Source organism: Cavia porcellus, unplaced genomic scaffold (genome assembly GCF_034190915.1).
Source record: "Cavia porcellus strain 051 isolate PalLab524CR breed Dunkin Hartley unplaced genomic scaffold, mCavPor4.1 scaffold_14, whole genome shotgun sequence".
Classification (NCBI taxonomy): Eukaryota; Metazoa; Chordata; class Mammalia; order Rodentia; family Caviidae; genus Cavia; species Cavia porcellus.
Genome location: NW_026947497.1, coordinates 2,480,292 through 2,497,298, shown reverse-complemented (window position 1 = coordinate 2,497,298; position 17,007 = coordinate 2,480,292). Strand labels below are relative to the sequence as shown.

General features: G+C 39.9%; 1 protein-coding gene across 3 annotated transcripts in view; it reads left to right on the top strand.

Annotated features, from left to right (window-relative positions):
- The window catches only part of Ppp3ca (protein phosphatase 3 catalytic subunit alpha), a 238,270-nt gene that overhangs the window by 62,740 nt on the left and 158,523 nt on the right, over window positions 1-17,007 (top strand). The window lies entirely within an intron of this gene.

Genomic DNA, 17,007 nt, shown 5'->3' with positions numbered 1-17,007 from the left:
TTAATGATTTCAGGGCTGGGGATTTAGCTCAGTGGCATAAGCGCCTGCCTTGCAAGTGCGTGGTCGTGAGTTTGATCCCTGGTACTGATAAAAAAAAAAAATGATTTCAGCAATTTAGATACTGTCACACATACTCTTATTTTTGGAGTACTTTGATTGGAATGCATTTGTTGTTACAAATCAGAGTCCTTTTAAGCTAGAGATATTTTTATAATTTTGGCTAAGGATGACGGTTGTACTCTTCTCTTAAATTGCTTCTGTGGAACACAGCAGTGTCTGATTACTTGCTAACATTGATTATTGGTAAAATTTGGAGGGGATAGGTGCATTTCTGTTAGAAAAATATTAATATTAAAGCTGTGTTAAAAGTCAGCCTTTGTATTCTAACTTGGTTTCTGGCCAACTCACTGTACAATTCCTCAAAAAACTTTAATGTTTTTGTTGCTAAGATTAATAATCTTCCTGGATATTTCATAGTTTAATGAGATGGACAGATATAAGTATTTAGAACACATTCCCTTAAACAGATATAGGGTGAATAACCGATTGTGCATGATTCTTTCTATTGAAAGCTATTGGAGGGAAGCTAATTATATAATATAAAATATCAATATTTTAAAAATGAGATTTTTAGAAGAATGTGTGAAAAAGTCATGATGATTTTCTAATTAATTTGGGAATTTGCGGGGTAGATAGTTAAGTAGGTATTTCCAAAATAATACATGATAGAAATGGCCCATGTTTTGCAATAGGATCATTGATAGTTTTGTAGAAAATAGAATTCTGATTTTTTTTTTTTTAGTGAAAAGAATTGTACTGCATCAGTTACTTATCAACTTGGTATTTTTCTTTTACTGCTGATGTATTAAAATCAGTTCCTATGTGATGTTTGCAAATGCTTTGGAAGAAATGTGGTTGTTTGGGATTTTTAAGGAAACAGGTATACAGACTGTAGAACGATAATATTACATGAGTTAGAATATGTGTTTATAAATACTGAGAGGAAATTCTCACTGTGCCTTCAGACTTAAGCACCAGTTCTGAAGTGCTTAAGGTTGGATATATATCTCATCCATCCTTCTGTATAGTTCTCCACATGGTCCGCACCGTGACTCAGAAGTGGCCCAGTCTGGAGGGAGTTGTGTCAGTCCCCCGCAGAATGCTGTGCATGTGGCCGCATCTGGCTTGGGCTGGATGAAGTGACTTAGGCTGCAAGACTGCAGTTTCTTTAGCCTCTAACTGGAGATGCCCTTGGCACTTCTTTCCTAGAGTTTTGTGAAAATCCTTTAAAACGATACAGTAAGTGTTCAACCAGAGCCTGCTGCCTGGTGACTACTCAGTAAAATCAATGGTTCCCCCTTGCCCGTGAGGGGGGTGCCATGTGTCCCTTGGCTGTGGACTGGCGCTGTGCATGTGGGCAGGTGGCAGAGAGGCCTCACCATCTCTCATGGCCCCCGACAGGGTGCGCAGTCAGGTGGCAACTTCAGTGGGTTCAGACAGAGTCTCCAGAAAGGAGAAAGAGCGGTTAGTGTCTTCTGTAGGATGATTTACTCGATGATAACTTGAAGGGATCGTAATAGTCTCAGAGGTAGTTTATGGATGAAATTCCTTCAGAGACACAGAGGTTGTTGCCCTGGGGAGAGCAAGCTTGGACTTAAGGAGAGGGAGGGAGAGAACCTGAGGTCCCTAGCCACACTGCTTTTGGAGGCAGAGGTGAGGGCCAGAAGCCCCCTTGGTGGAGAGCCTCTTATTTCCCACAGCATTTTACAGAATCAGAACATGGTTTCAGTGTTTTTAAACAGTCTGTTGTGCTTCACCTATTGTCTCTCTCAGTCTCAGCCTGAACCCTTAACCTGTGATATTTTCTTTTTCTCCATAGCTTTGCTTTGTCATCCTTTCAGAGAGGTGGGATTACATGGCACAAGGCCTTTGCTCATTGGTTCTTCCACATCACCGTGTGTGAGGCTCCTCTGTGTGTTTCATGGCTGGATAGCTCACTTCGTTTGAAGTGCTGCATGGTGTTCTGTGTCTGTGGATCCATTCAGTACTGAAGGGCCTCTTTGTTACTTCCAGGTTTTGGCAGTTAGGGGTAAAGCTGCTGTAAATGAAAGCACGGAACAAAGCCGCAGTGTGCTGTTAGCCTCCATTCTTTAGTTAATGCACACAGTTTGTTTTTATCGATGAAAGAGCACCCAGCATGAAGATTCCTTAGGTGATGGCCTTGTCATCCTAGAAGGTCTCACATATGCCATGTGGACCAGTATGGTGCCAGGAAAGTAAAGATACCTTGAGAAATCAGATATGCCCGTTTTAAGAGTCATTTTATTGGGCTATTTTAATTTCATGTTAGACTCTGAGTTTTTTTTTTTAAGATTATGAACTGTTCCATTAGACTGAAAGGAAAGCAAGGAAGTTATATGAATTTTAAGTTATATATTTCTAATCACGCACATACAATTTCATTGTCAGCTTAGAATTATCTAAGGGGAAATTTAAATTAGAGGCAACGTGACATCCTGGATGCCAGATCTTCATTAGACTCTTGGTCTCCACCTTTCTTTTGCTCCCATTTGCCATCTTCAGAGGTCTGTGCAGCTGGAGATGAGTCATTAAGAACAACTGTCATCCGTAAAGCTGTGTTTTGCAATAATGATTTCTAAAGTGGTCAGTTGCTAAAATTGGCCGAGACTGAAAACAGCGGCTTCTGCCTTGAAAGGAAGGAGTAATTAGTATTAAAATTAGTATTAGATTTCTTGTGCTCCCTGCCTGAAAACACTTAGCATATTACTGGTGTGGGCTTTTGAAGTAGGCTGTGGGGATTGTGTAGACACTCACAGGGTATGAGGCTATTACATCCTGATGTGTACAGAATGCACAGGTGGTTTCCTACCAGGGAGAACGCAGCTGGAGTCTGAACTTTCTTGGAACTTGTGGCTTTGCTGCTCTGATGGAGGCCAATGTCTTGGGGGCATGATCTATTTTCTCTCCAAGGAGCTAAAACACCTTCTAGAATGCATACAGTGTCGTGAACATAGTAATTTCAGTGAAGCATAGTGAATAAATCTGGCATTCACATGTCATGGCTTATAAAGACTCCAACTAGGTGACTTTTACATCTTGTAAGATCCATTCTAGCATGGACACTTGCTAATAAACTGCACACATCTGCCTGGAGTGTAGCTCTCTGGAGAAAAGGTCTGGCTGGTGCAGCACAGCAGGGCCCTGGCTCCAGGGAGCAGCAGGTCCCCAGCGTGGTGACTGAAGGTATGGCAGGGACCAGGCTGCTAGGATTCAGTGAAGTCACAGCTGATCTGCTCAGCACAGCACCTTGGCACATTGGGTGCTTGCTAGACCAGTGATTGTCTTTCCAGCAGCTATGAAAGTGAAAAATAAATCGCTCTGCATCACGATTCCTATCAGCTGGGTTCATGACCCTGTTTTGATCTGTTTACAAAATTGAATTTATCTGAAGACACCTGAGAGGAAGTGATCAGCCTACAGTGTGGTGGAGGGTGAAGGTGGAAGAGGAGGTATATGTATGTAGTGTTGTTTTCTTCAGAGGGAAAAGAAAGTGACTGCAGGGATTAAAACCGTTAGACCTGAACTATAGGAAGTGCTGGCTCCTGTGTTTCATGAATGGGCAGCTCAGAGCAGAGGTGACTTACAGTCTGCTCCCTAGATGAGGCGATTGGAGACTCTGAACAGGAAGCAGGCTGCCTGACTCCAGGCCTGTGTCCAGGCTCCAGTTAGCGCTAGGGAGGCTGGGGTGTCTTACTTTGGACTGAATTCTTGGGTTTCTGGAGTCCACCTGTGCTCGTCTGGTTTCTGCACCAAGGGCGGTCATGTGACCTGAGGAGGTGGGCTGAGTGCTTCACTGTAAGGCATGGAGAGGAGCTTCTGTCCTGAGCTCCTTTCTGAGGACCTCCTTTCTGAGGTTCTCCTTTGGAGGGAATGAGGAGGTCAGGAAATGGGCTGCAGAGAAGTGGCCAGTGTCAGCAGAGATTAAGCAAGAGAAAAAGACCCCACAGGAAGAAATTTTCCCCGGGCAGAGAAATAGATTCAGTTTTGTATTGAAAGCATCCCTTTCCCCTCCCAGCAGTGCTGACTGACTGCTCAGCTGACTAATTCAGATTAGTCCTGTTGTACTTGTCTGTTCAGGACTGATGCTGAGACACTGGAGAGGACTTTTGGACCTCCTTGCCCAGCTCCAAGAAGAAGCTCCTGGTGGGACAGTGCAGCAGCCCTCCTGTGCAGCTTGCTCTGCTTTTGTTTCCACAGGTCATCGGTTCAGAGGACGATTGGGCAGCTCACCTGGGAAGTGTGTACAGAGCTCCTTTCCATGAGCAGTGACCCACTCAGGCCCTACCTGGTCATGGATCTCTCCAGGGTCCACTTTCCCTCAGTGGCCCTATTCCATAGGGAGTTTGTTCCCATAAATAAACTTAGGAGAATTTGTGTTTATACTCTGATGTTGTGTTCTGGATTAAAGTTGGGATTTTTTTTCCTAGCTGGTTTTATATTATACTGCAGTTGGGATCATGCCTTCTTTTTTAAAAAATTATTCTTTTATATTCATTTGTTTTACATCAATGATTTATTGAATACCTACTGTTTGGAAGAAATGTTTTTTGCTTTTCTGCCTCTGAACTAGGAGGACAGAATATTAATAAGCTTGTTTTGAACTCCATTTTATTTGTTGACATGATTCTAAGAAGAATTATTTTTAGTCACTTTGTGGAAACTGATAAAGCGTTCTGAATTTTCTAGACAGATGATAGAGAAACAATTGGAAATACTCAGATAAATGTACTAAATTAAATAATGCATATTTAGAATTTGATGTTCTGAATAAATAGGGTATTTATGGCAAACATGGGTTCTTTTACATGGCCATTAATATTGTCTGAAATATATTACAGATAGTATCTCAAATAATATTAATATCATCTATAATGCATTATATAATGCTCTGTCCCATGGATATGGAGGTCCATCATCCATCATCATACAAATAAGTAGCACTTTATTGAGCAGGCTGCCTGCCAGACACTATTGTAGCTTATATAGGTGTATTCTTTCAATTATCATGACATTCCTGTTTGATGACTACTACTCTGTTAGACTAGGTCAGTGATAGGTTTGAACGGCATGACACCTCTGTTGATGTGTGTCCACTGGAGGTTCTCGCTCAGTGGCTAGCTCTGAAGATGTCTCCTGGGCATGGATGGAGACCTGGTTGTCTACATTGGATGGAGGTATCCAGCCACTCTGGTTCTTTAGTGCTTTTCCCTTTGGAACATCGATGTATCTTGTCTAGATTAAGCAGTGCTTCACCATGCATTTATAAAAAAAAATAAGAAGATACCAAAACTAATTGGTAGTGAATATCCACATGAAGCTATCTGGAGAGCTTGTGGTAAAATGTGAAAACAGACTCTCAGGAAGACTGAAAGATCTGTTTCCCAGGGCAGGCAGCAGTGCTGGGTGGCTGCAGGTCCTGAAGAGCTGAGGATCCAGTCCCACCTTTTCCTTCTGAAGTGATGTTGGCAAAGTTAATCTTTTATGGCCTCTGTTTCTTCAGGGGTACAAAACAGCAGCAGTAAAACAATTGGATCGAGGAGAGTGCTGAACAAAATAATGTACTTGAAAGTATCTAGTTCAGTGCTTTGTTTTATAGTTGGTACACAATAGATGGCGTTTTTTCTTTGTCCTCATTGTTTCTCTTGGTATCCAGGATTTAATCTGCTATCCTAGAAAAAAAATCCCTCTGATTGTGATGATACTCAAGGGACCCGACAGCCCTGCTGCCAGACAATCCCCAAACACCAGCCACTTCGTAACAGGCCTATAAACTCTTCTAGCATTACAGTTCCGCAATCATCATAACTCAGTTTATCTGTATCCGACTTCTTAACGTTCATTTAAATGGAAATTTTTGCTGTAGATAGGGTTTATTTGATATCAGTGAGTACTCATGCCAGTGAACAGGCAGCCTTGCTAGCCAAATATTTGCCTTCAGTGTTGGTCAGGAGCCGTGATTGGTCTCCTTTGAAAGCCCATGTACTTGCACTGCTGGCAGGTGGGTATCTGGCATTTCTAGCAATGTTTATGTGCTGTCATACAATTAGCAACCTGTTGTAAATCATTCAGGTGGTGGTGATTCGCCACAGTGAACAATAGCTGAGACTGTGCATTGCTGACTTTAATATTATAACCTGAAAGATAGCATCATTTTTCCTGAATCTCTTCTGACATTAGATGATTTCAGAAAAAATCAACTGCATAGGCTGTGACTTTATTGCAGTAGTATATTGATACAGTATCTGTAGTGTGCTGGTAGCATTGTTACATTTTGTAATAAATATTTTCCTTAAAAATTTTGCCATTGAGCAGTACTGCATCTAAGGGTGGGAAAGAATATAAATTATTAGATACTTGATAATTCCCAATGATGTCAGTCATCCAGTGACCAGGGTGGGCTACAGATGAAAAAGCGAAAAAAGGTGATTCAAATTATTCATTATATAACTTTTAAAGATGGACAAGGAGATACGAAAAGGTAAACTGTGCAATAGATTTGAGGCTTATTTAATAATCTTCCTTATGAAAGTAAAGTTAACATGAAAGGGTGAACTCGACAAGCTTGTAATGTTTCATTGCATTTCTGAGCACGGTCATCAGTGTGGTCCCAGACAGAGTACAACATGTAAAAACAACATTTCAGTTAATCTTTATATTTTTAACATTTCACCTTCAGAGGACTAACATTTAAATAATAGACTGCTTTTGTATTTGTAGAATTCAGTTCTTTCTGCTTGATATGACATTATTAGCATTGTCTTATTGCTAATTCCAAGGATCAGATCAATCCTTGTACATTTGATGCTGAGATGGAGAATTGGAAAGGAGCTTTGTGTCCATTTTCCAGCCTTGTCATCTAGGGGAATCTGGGTCTCCAGTAAGTGGTGGGAGGATTGCTCATGTAAAATTGAATACCATCATAGCTGGAAAATTTCCAAAAATGCTGTTTTATTTACAATGATGGCATGAAAGCATTATCGTTTTGATGCTTTTCTTTTTAAAAAAAGAGTCTAGAGTCTTCCCTTTTCAACGTTTGTTCCCTTAACAACACTGTTGTTAATAAAGAGCCTCTGCTTTCTCTTGAAATAGGAAATAAAGCTAGTGAACTGAGGGATGAGGGAAGCAAGGAACCAAGTCTGCAGAAGCTGGACTGAGACTGCAGTGGAGCCCCCTGGCCCATTCCCTGGGCTGCGCTTGTCCTGACCTCCACCCCCCACCTGCCGGCCCTCTTCCTCCCTGGTGGTCCCTCCCTTGCTCCCTCCCTTTCTTGTTTGCAGGGCCAGATATTTTCATGTTTATAGGAATTAATACACATTTAAAGACTCTTGGGTCATTGGTCACTGGACGTTGTGGTGTGATGTGAGACCTCTTATGTCCCACAAGTGGCATAGGCTACATCGAGCAGATGGATATTTTGATCAGAGATGAAAAATAACAAATCTTGGGAGGTTTTTAAAGAGGTTTTAGAGGATAGGCTGCTAGCTCTGTTGGTAGGATAGCTTTTTCAATTTCAATGATTTCACATCATGAAATTTGAAAAAAAAATTTTTTTTATGTTTATAGTGTTGCCAGATGGCAAAGGATTCATTCACTCATGTGCTACTTGTTTCCTTTAGTTGCATAAGACTTTGTGTTATGTAAAAAGATTAACTGGACTTAAAGAGTTTGTGTTCAAGAAATTTTTAGTTCAGAGAGATAATGAAGCTAAGATCATTCATTACATGTTGGTTGAGTGACTGAGTGAAACAATTTTTAGACAAAGTAGCTACAGGAACAAATGTTGAAAAGGGAAGACTCTAGATTTAGTATTTAGAGTAACCGAGGGGACAGCCAACTAATACTTAAGGGCTTTAGCTGATTAAATTTAGTAAGTGGAGTTGGTTTTCGGAGTCAGTTTACACAGTGTTCTCTCCTCAATCAATTACAAATGATGTCAGTGAATACTGTTTTAATTTTGTAATAATGAGGGCATATATTTCCTAAATACAAATTATATTATTTGTATTTATTCATAGAGATGTTTCCAAGAATTACTAATATCAGCTGTGGTAGTAATTATCATTGTAGAGTAGAAGAAAGTGATAGAGCTATCACCAAATCAATGACTCTTTTATAAAGTTAAAATGGAAGATAATTTTTTTCATATGGTAATTTTCCCCTAGATACCAAATCCATGTGTTTGATTTACTGATCACATGTGCAGGCCAAGTATATACATTCAAGTGAATGGCTGAGCTATGTCTGAAGATTGACTGTTCATCAAGGGCTCGCTGTGTACACTTGCACGGGGCTGTTTTGCTGAGTGATGCTTAAGGGATCCCACCCTTGATCTCCGAGTTCCAGGGCTGAAAGGAGATATGCATGTAAATGTGTTGTTTGCTGGTTTGTAAATTGTAGCTGGAAGAGCACATCACTGGGAATTTAAGGGATGGAGTCACTGTAAGGCCATCCAGACATATGTCTCGAGGGATGGAATTTTACACTGATCATTCTGGCCTAAATATGATACAATAGAGGCAAGCTTTGTTAGCATAGAAATCAATTCCAGCCCTTATAAACTGGAGGTGGTAGGGGAAAGGGGTGTTTATAGAGATGGTGCTGCTCATTTGTGTAATTTTCCAGGGTGTGTTTTTTCCCTATACCCACAGAGGAACTGGAACTGATTTTGGTTCTTCTAAGGTAGGCTCTGAGCGGGGAGCCCTTTCCTTTTCCTCTTCTTTTTGTGCATGCATTCATTTCAGAAATGGCTCATTCACTGAAAGCCTAGAACAGTCTCAGTGTGGGGTAGGTGATGGGGCAAACGCTTACTGATGTGTTAACATGTTAATGTAATCAAGTAACCTATAAACGTGAAATTCAAAGTCTAAAGAGAAAATCAAATTTGTTGAGTAAGTATTCATTGAACAAATTAATGAACTGATTAGAACATTGGAATTCTGTGTTAGTATAAGTGATGAGAAAATTTTAAGAGAAAGCACTATTTTTGGTGTGATTGTGGTATTATGTGTAATGAGTCCAAGGAATTCAGAGGAATCGATAGCCAAAAAAAGAAAGATACACTGAAAAGGGATGTAAATATTCCAGGCAAATATCATACTTTGGGCTTCAAATGTTGACAGTTATTCTCATTACTAGAAAGCTTAGTGCCATGTGCAGATTGCTGCTGTGGTCCCTGGAGACTCAGTACTTGATGTGAGTGTGATTTAGGGAATCTGACCTCTGAGAATGTGGATCATTACCTGAGGCACACATGTGTGGCTAATGCTTGTTATCTTCTCCCTCTCCTGGCCTCCTTAGCTGTCCTGGAAATGAAAGTCAGCAAATAGTCACCTTTCTACGCTGGTGTATTATTCATATAACTGAGAAAGGTTCAGAATGTTATTCTGGAATTTTCTTGTTTGTGTATTAGATAATTTTATATATGGGTTCTAAAGTTTGATAGACCATAGATAATCACAAAGAAATGATAGATAATTAAAAATTACACATTTCTTTCAGTGCCCTTCTAGTGTGTTAGAAAGAATGTAGACTGTAGAGCTCTAGCTGCTCTGCCACTTACGTGCTGGGTGACTGTGGGCAGAGCTCATTTCTCCTGTAAAATGGAGACTGGTCGTGTTTTTCTTTTGAGTCACCTGGTGCCACATGCAGCCCTGTGCTTGGTGTCTCACGTGCCTGCCAGCTTGATGGCACAAGTTCAGTTTCGAATCTGCTTTGTCGAGATGCAGGCAGTGTCCAGCAGGATTCTAGGGCTGCTTCTCCTGCCCATTCCTCTTCCTCCTGCCTCTGGTTGGTGCCTGAGTGCAGGGGGCAGATGGGCCAGGGCTGCAGTGCCAAGTGCCCAGGACAGCAAAGGGCGAAGTATCTTGAAGACCCACCTTCTCCCTGCAGAGAGCTTATAACAGGTTGAGAGAGAAACGTGGAACAAAGATACAACTTCTCTCCTGCAGTTTTTATAGGAACCTTGCATTTATTTTCCATGGATATCCATGAGTCATGTAAGAAACCTTGGCTAACCTTTTTTCAGGACTAAAGAACTAACAGATCTGAAGTATTTAGAACTATTCTGGCATATAGTAAGCATTGTAGAAGAGTTTACTGTTGTTGTTTACTGGATTTATGTGTCTAGCCCATGTTAGTTGAGTCTCAAGTGCCAATTATTTATAATACTATAGGCAATATATATAGTATCAGTGATTTTCTAAAAGGACAGATTTTCAGTATTTCCTCATGCAAGCTGTCATGAATGACATTTATTATATTCATGAATGCTTTTAAAATAAACGATAGCCTCTGTGGTCACAAATTCATGCTGTCCACTGACCATTATGAAATGGTTCAACTTTTGGATTGGCTAGTAGAATAATTTTAAAAATTATAAAATAAAGGTTCTGTGATGGTTCAAAATACAATTCTGGGCCTCCTTTTTGCTATAATTTGCTCTGAAGACAGCATGCTACAAAGATTTTTCTTCACTAATACACTTTATGGGATCTAATGCAGATGGAAGCAAACCCAGTAAGTCTCTCTTTCTCACTGCGTTTCCTCACATAGTAAATGCACTTACTATGCATTTTTGTATCATTTCTTTTTCACATGTGTTAATTTATTTTCTTGTATTTGTTATCCAGGGGTACTATTGAAATCAATGGTTTTATTTAGGCTGTAACAAATAAAGTGAAATTGAAACAGGCTTGTAGATCATAGATAACTTTTTACCTTGAAGGTGCTTGGCGTAACTGTGCAAATGTTGAGACAGTTGAAGAAAGACAAAGACTCTTCCCTTGGTTTCAACAGAATCATTGCCTTTTGTTAATCTTTGATTAATGCTGAGTTTAACTAACAGGTGGTAGAAAGGTTCTGGGTTGACATCCACTGTCTGCTCTTCCCACATATAACTGGTATAAATGTGCCTAAAAGTAATACAGCAGGGCTGGTCTAGTGTGTGGTCATGGTCATGGTCATGGAAACTGTGCTATTGATCTTAATTGTATTTCAACATGAGTAATGGAGATGAAGAGCAGGACCTCGCAGTTTCTGAGAGGGGCTACTTATTTATTTTTCTCCTGAAGCCTCCCCAGACATCTCACAGCCACCATGTCAGGCTCCCTCCCTTGGGAGGGTTTGCAGGAACTGCAGCAAGCTGTGGTTGTGGGTCCATCCCTGGTGGCTCCTCCTTGTCATCCACACCTCAGCAGCCGTCCTTGGTCAGGTCTGCGAGGCGCTTTCCCCTAACTGTGACTGAACAGAAAGCGGACACTCAAGATCCCTCCCTGCTGTCGTCTTTTACTGGAGGAGCTTCTCCTACACCCTCGGAGGGCTGTCTTTGCACACGTGCCCCTCTGGCTACAGCATATATTCCCATAATGTCTATTTTGCACGGCATATCTTCGATTGTGATTTTTATCTCAAGCAGAGTAGACCGAGCTTTACACTAAGCGGTGGTAGCACCAAAGATCACTAGTGCTGGAAGTGGCCAGTAGCTGGGCTGGTAACCTTGAAATGGCTCCCAACTGAATTGCTGGGCGCTGCTGTCTCCAGTGCCGGAAATGCTCCTGAGGTCACCGGTAGCTGCTGGCTCCAACTGGCAACTGCTACCCCTAAGCCCTGCTAGGTGCTGCATTCAAAAACTCTGGGCTATTCATGTGAAAAGAGCTGCACTTGACCTGTTTCTGATTTCAATCTGAACTAAGCAAGATGACCCTGGGGCAGTTGCTGACATCTTGGCATCTTGGTGATAAGAAACTTCAGTATCTTGCCTGTTAGAGTCTGTGTATGGTTTCCATCTTATACAAGCTGCGACCAACATTACATACAGAGTCATTAAATAAAAATATGTGAAGTATTTTCATGAGTAGTCTCAGTATATTTTTGTTTTGTTTTCTTCTTGGATTCACATGTCTGCCACATTGTTTCTTTTGTGTTTAGTCAAAACTTGAGCAGTGTCTAGGAATCTTAGGAAAGTTTATTGATGGTTGGTTGGATTATGCAAAACCGTGGTAGATTAACAAGTGTCATTGCCTTGAACTAGTTACAAGTATGCTTTTCTCAAGCTTTAAATTTAAGTGGGATGGAAGGAGAGATCAGTTTTGGTTAAAAACACTGATTCTTATGCATACCGAACAATGGGGTGTGAGAGATTTCTGAACAAAATTGGTGTCAGAATTGACGAATAACAAAGCCAGGGTCCTGTTGTCGGAAAGAGGGCCAGACTGTCTTACTTCTGGTTGCTTTTGAAGTCCTCTCTCTACCACATTTTCAGTGAGTCCTGTCCTTTTCTGTCTGTCAGGGAAGCTTGTGTCTTTGCAGAGGGCAAGCCCTGCATCAGCACCTGTGGAGCAGGCTGGATCCTACCCTAACAGCTCAGCTCTGTGCATCTCAGGTGTGGGAGGACACCTGGTGTAGGATAGCAGCTACTGGCAGCAAATGGAGTTTAGAATGGCTCTGAATGAGGGAAAAGAAAAGAAAAGTTAAATTATGGCTGATTTGCTTTGTATGCTCAGATATCTACAAAGCAGAATTACATATGGGCTTACATATGAGTCAGTATGTGGTCCTCAGAGACTGGGAAAACCCCAAAGTTTTGTGCATTGATCTTTAGTTTTTTATAGATGCATATAGTTTTAATACCTGTGGCTAGAGTTACAAATGTGGGTATAGGTACTTTCCCCAAGATCTTTTCTTCTATCTGTTGTACAGTAGTGTGTATTAATCTCATGGCTGAATTATTACCAGCTGGGAGAAGAAAAGTTCTTGCAAATCAGGAAAAAAATGTTAAGAAACAGTGTTATTTTAATTGAGTTGATGTTTATGTTCCTTCGGAAAATTTTCTTTTATAACCTTAATAATATCTGTGTTTAGTCATCAGACATGCCAAGAAGTAAGTCATGTTTAGGAGAGTTCCTTCGAGACCATGGTGACGGATCAGACTCGCTCAGCCCATCTTCACGGGCTGGTAGAGTGGAGACAGTGTGGCACTTGGTTGAAGACCTGGGCTTGGAATCATACTGGAGTTTGGGGCTGCATTCTGCTGCCCATTACTGATTGTCATTGTGCATATGGGCAGCTCTTTAAACTTAGGCCTCATCTGGAAATCAGGGGTAGTATTCCTGATTTCTTCTTAGACGCGTTCTGCCCTGTTCCTTGTTTTCCTACAAGCAGTAGGATCGCTAACTAGGGGCGACCTTCCTGAGTGGGCTGTACTGCACGGATCCAGCCAGGAGCTTCTGGAGGGGAGGGAAACCCGGTAAGCTTTGGAGGAAGGGATGTTGGATGTGTGCCTTGGGGCTCTTGTTTGTGCATGAGCTTGCTTATGGGTACAACTTAAGCCTGTTTCACTTTGGGATCAGCAGTCTCTTACTCCTTTCAAATTAATACACAATTTGTATCTGCACTCAGGAAAGAAAGAGGGGGTTACAGTATACTTTGATTATAGTGACAATTTGTTATTGTGTGCATTTAATCATCTGGAATGTGATGTTGCTAGTGATTTCTGGAACACTTTTATGCTTCACTTGGAAGACAATGGGGAATCCCCGTAATTAACAAATCCGGTGGTCCCTCTGTTCATAAACCTGATTTTCTTCACAATTCTGGTTGCACACCAAGTTGAAAACCTAATCAAATTCAGTGGTTAGATTCTGTGTTCACCTTATGGGTAAATTTGATTTGGTGGGTTCTTGTACAGTTTAGTTTGTGACCAAAATCCTAGAGAGAATACAGTTCGTGAACTAAGGTACTGCTATACAGGACCTTTCTCGAGGTGTCATTGCTTGCAAAGATGTGATGTCATAGTGATGCTTTCCAAAAAGCTGGTCATTGCAGAATCCAAGTAGATGCTTATCTGTGTGTTTTATGCACGTTTCCATTTAGATACTTTTAGCTGTGTTTTACCCATACTTTTATACAGAAGAAAATCTTTAGGGCTGTATTTTCTTGGTAGCATAATATAAACAAAAAGTGTTTATGGCTCTTCCCATGCAGGTGCCATATTGTAATAAAAGAAATTATTTACCATTGGTAGAAAATAGAGAAACACATATATAGTTTCTTTTTCTGATAAATGAACCTTTAATGTATTCTCATCAGCTTGACCCACTAGTAGTAAATACATGACTTGTGTCACTGGTGATACAGATGGATCTAATCACTTTTATTTGTAGTTTTACTAATCAAATCAATAAAAAGCCACCTGACAGGACAGTCATGCATGTACTACCGGTGGATCGAGCTGCTGGCGCTGAGACAGAACCACAACGCGCTGTAAATGTGTTGCAGGGTTTTCTCCACTTGCTAGCCGTTCTCCTCTGGCCATGGCGTACTCGTTTCTGTGTATGTAGTTTTATGATAGTGTGAAGCTGAAATTGTTGCCACTTCTTTTTCACGAGTTAATATTAATATATGATGAACTTAATAAATGTAATAGAAATTTTTCTTAAATAGAAGTACATTTTTTCTAACAAAATCAGATTTATAGACTGTAACGATATATTTTCCTTGAAGGAAGAAGCAGCTTTTTTGTTTTGTTTTATGTATTTATTTTTTAAATCATCACACAAAACTAAGGACAAAGGATATTGGGAGCCACAATTGAGACATTTTACTTACCTTTGAACTTTTTTATTTTCCCTTAATAAAAATGTTAGCAGTCTACTGTATCTACAAAGAGAAATACACTTGCCCATGAACCCTGAGAAAGATTTTGTTTTTGGAAAGAAATTAACTTCACTCAGGGGAAAAAAATACACTGAGGACAATGAGTAGAATGGAAAGCTTTCTAAAATCCTTCTGTTGAACTGATTTTGGTATTTTAACTATTTAGGTAGCAAAAGGTACACTTTTGAATTTAGGAGACGCAAGTAATTGGGATGAATTTCAAGTGCAATTGGAAAAATATGTGCTTTGAATCAAAAGCCTTCAGCAAGTGAAGCAAGGGTACCGTCTGGCTCACCTGTGGGCAAGAAGGCAAAGACTCTGTTTTATGTGTGGTCGTTTCTTTTGACGATTTAGAAGGTCATGTATGTTTTCCACCTTTTTATGAATTATAATATTCTATTAAATGTATTTGCTACAGCAACATATGAAATAGCCACTCCTCAGTCCTTTTTAGAGATGCATTAATGCAGGCATCAAAGGATATAGCTGCACATGCAGAATGACACAGGAAGTAGCAGAGCTCAGGCTTTGGCTTCAGTCTGTCCCACTTATAATCCTGGGCTTTCTCACTGCACTTTGTTAACCGTGTGACCTTGGCTAAGGTGCTTAAGTTATTTAGGGGACTGTTTCTTTATCTATTCAGGGAAAGTCTAGACTAATTTATAGCAGAAATCTCATGTGCTCTCAAGTTGTAAGGATTCATTTTTTAAAAAAACTGATATTAAATATTACAGGAGGTCCACATTAAATAACAGGTTCAATAAAGTGTTACTCTGACATCTGATGTAGCATCTCAGAATCTGTCTGTAGTCATCCAGAATCAAAGTTAAAAGGCTACTCCATTGTAATTTAGCACTGAGATTGCCAGAGAATAGAAAGTTAATTTGCTATTATTTTGTATTACATTCCAGATGTACTCATGAAACCATCTCCTAATGTTATATAGTAGAAAAATACTAAACTTATTTTCTTTTGTGGTAATTAAGTTTCGTCCTATTAAAACGGGATATACATTACAAAACTAAACAGAAGCTGAAAATGTAATGCACTCATCTTTTGTCCTACTTTGAAAATAAAATGCATGTAAATATTTTCAAAGTCTATTTGACCCAGGTGTGGTGGTGACTGGGAAGCTGAGGCAGGAGGATTGCAAATTTTAGGCCATCTTTAGTAATTTAGGAAATTCTAGTGTCAAAATGAAAATATACAAAATGCTGAGATGCATTTTAGAGTGCTTGTTTAGCATTTATGAGACCCTGGTCTTGATCCCTAGTGTTGCAAAGGAAAAAAAGGTCTATGTGTGTAAAACAAAATTAAAAGTTACTGTTGGTCATATTCATAAAACTCAATTAGTTTTGAGAACCACAGTAAATATACTAAGGAATTAAAATATTAGTATTTGCCCTCTTGCAAATCATAATTCCTTAGCTTCTGTACTTTTTCTTGTTTGTTTGTTTTGTTTTGTTTCATTTTGGTATTTCATGAGGAATGAATGAACTAAAACAAACAGAAAAACAAAAGCCAAACATAAAAAAAGAACACTTATCTTTCCCATTGAATAGATGAAAAATTTCTAGCATCTTGCTCTAAGAGAATTTCTTATACTTTGTAAGCCCAAACAAGATCTTTAAGAGTATTTTAATTCAACATATTTTAAGACCCCTAATGCAGTAATTTAGATTTATTTCCTGTTAAATATTGTTTAGCATTAAAAGTCACCGACTGATATCTATAGAATATATAAATTTAGGTTTAAAATACGAAGAGTAGCTACTAATGAAATGCAGACAGAAGACAATGAATCAAAGTCTACTAAAAAGAACTCTGAAAATTTTGTCTGTGTGGAGCTACTGAGGGTCCAGATCTGTATCACTAATGCCTGGGGGTGGGGGGGGGTGATAATTGCAGTGCAAAAAGGTGACCAACCAGCACCTGTCTTTTTTAAGTAAACAAAGTTGACTTTTTTAAGTAAACAAAGTAAACAAACAAAGTAGATAGCAGAAATGGTGTAGCCACAACCCCTGCCCCATGCAGTTGGAGGAACTGTGTGGAATGTTGTGTGTATACTGTTGGGTAAGAGTGATGCTACATATGTCTGGAAGCATTAAACAGATGAGAGTTGATCTTATGTTTGGGGATGCAGCTGACTTTTTCTGAAGAGAATTTCTGTTTATTTCATACCAGTTACATTGTCCAAGCCCTGATTGTATCATCTTTAACTGTAGCAAGAATAATGCAAGGCAGATGAATACACACAGTGCTCTCCACTTCTTT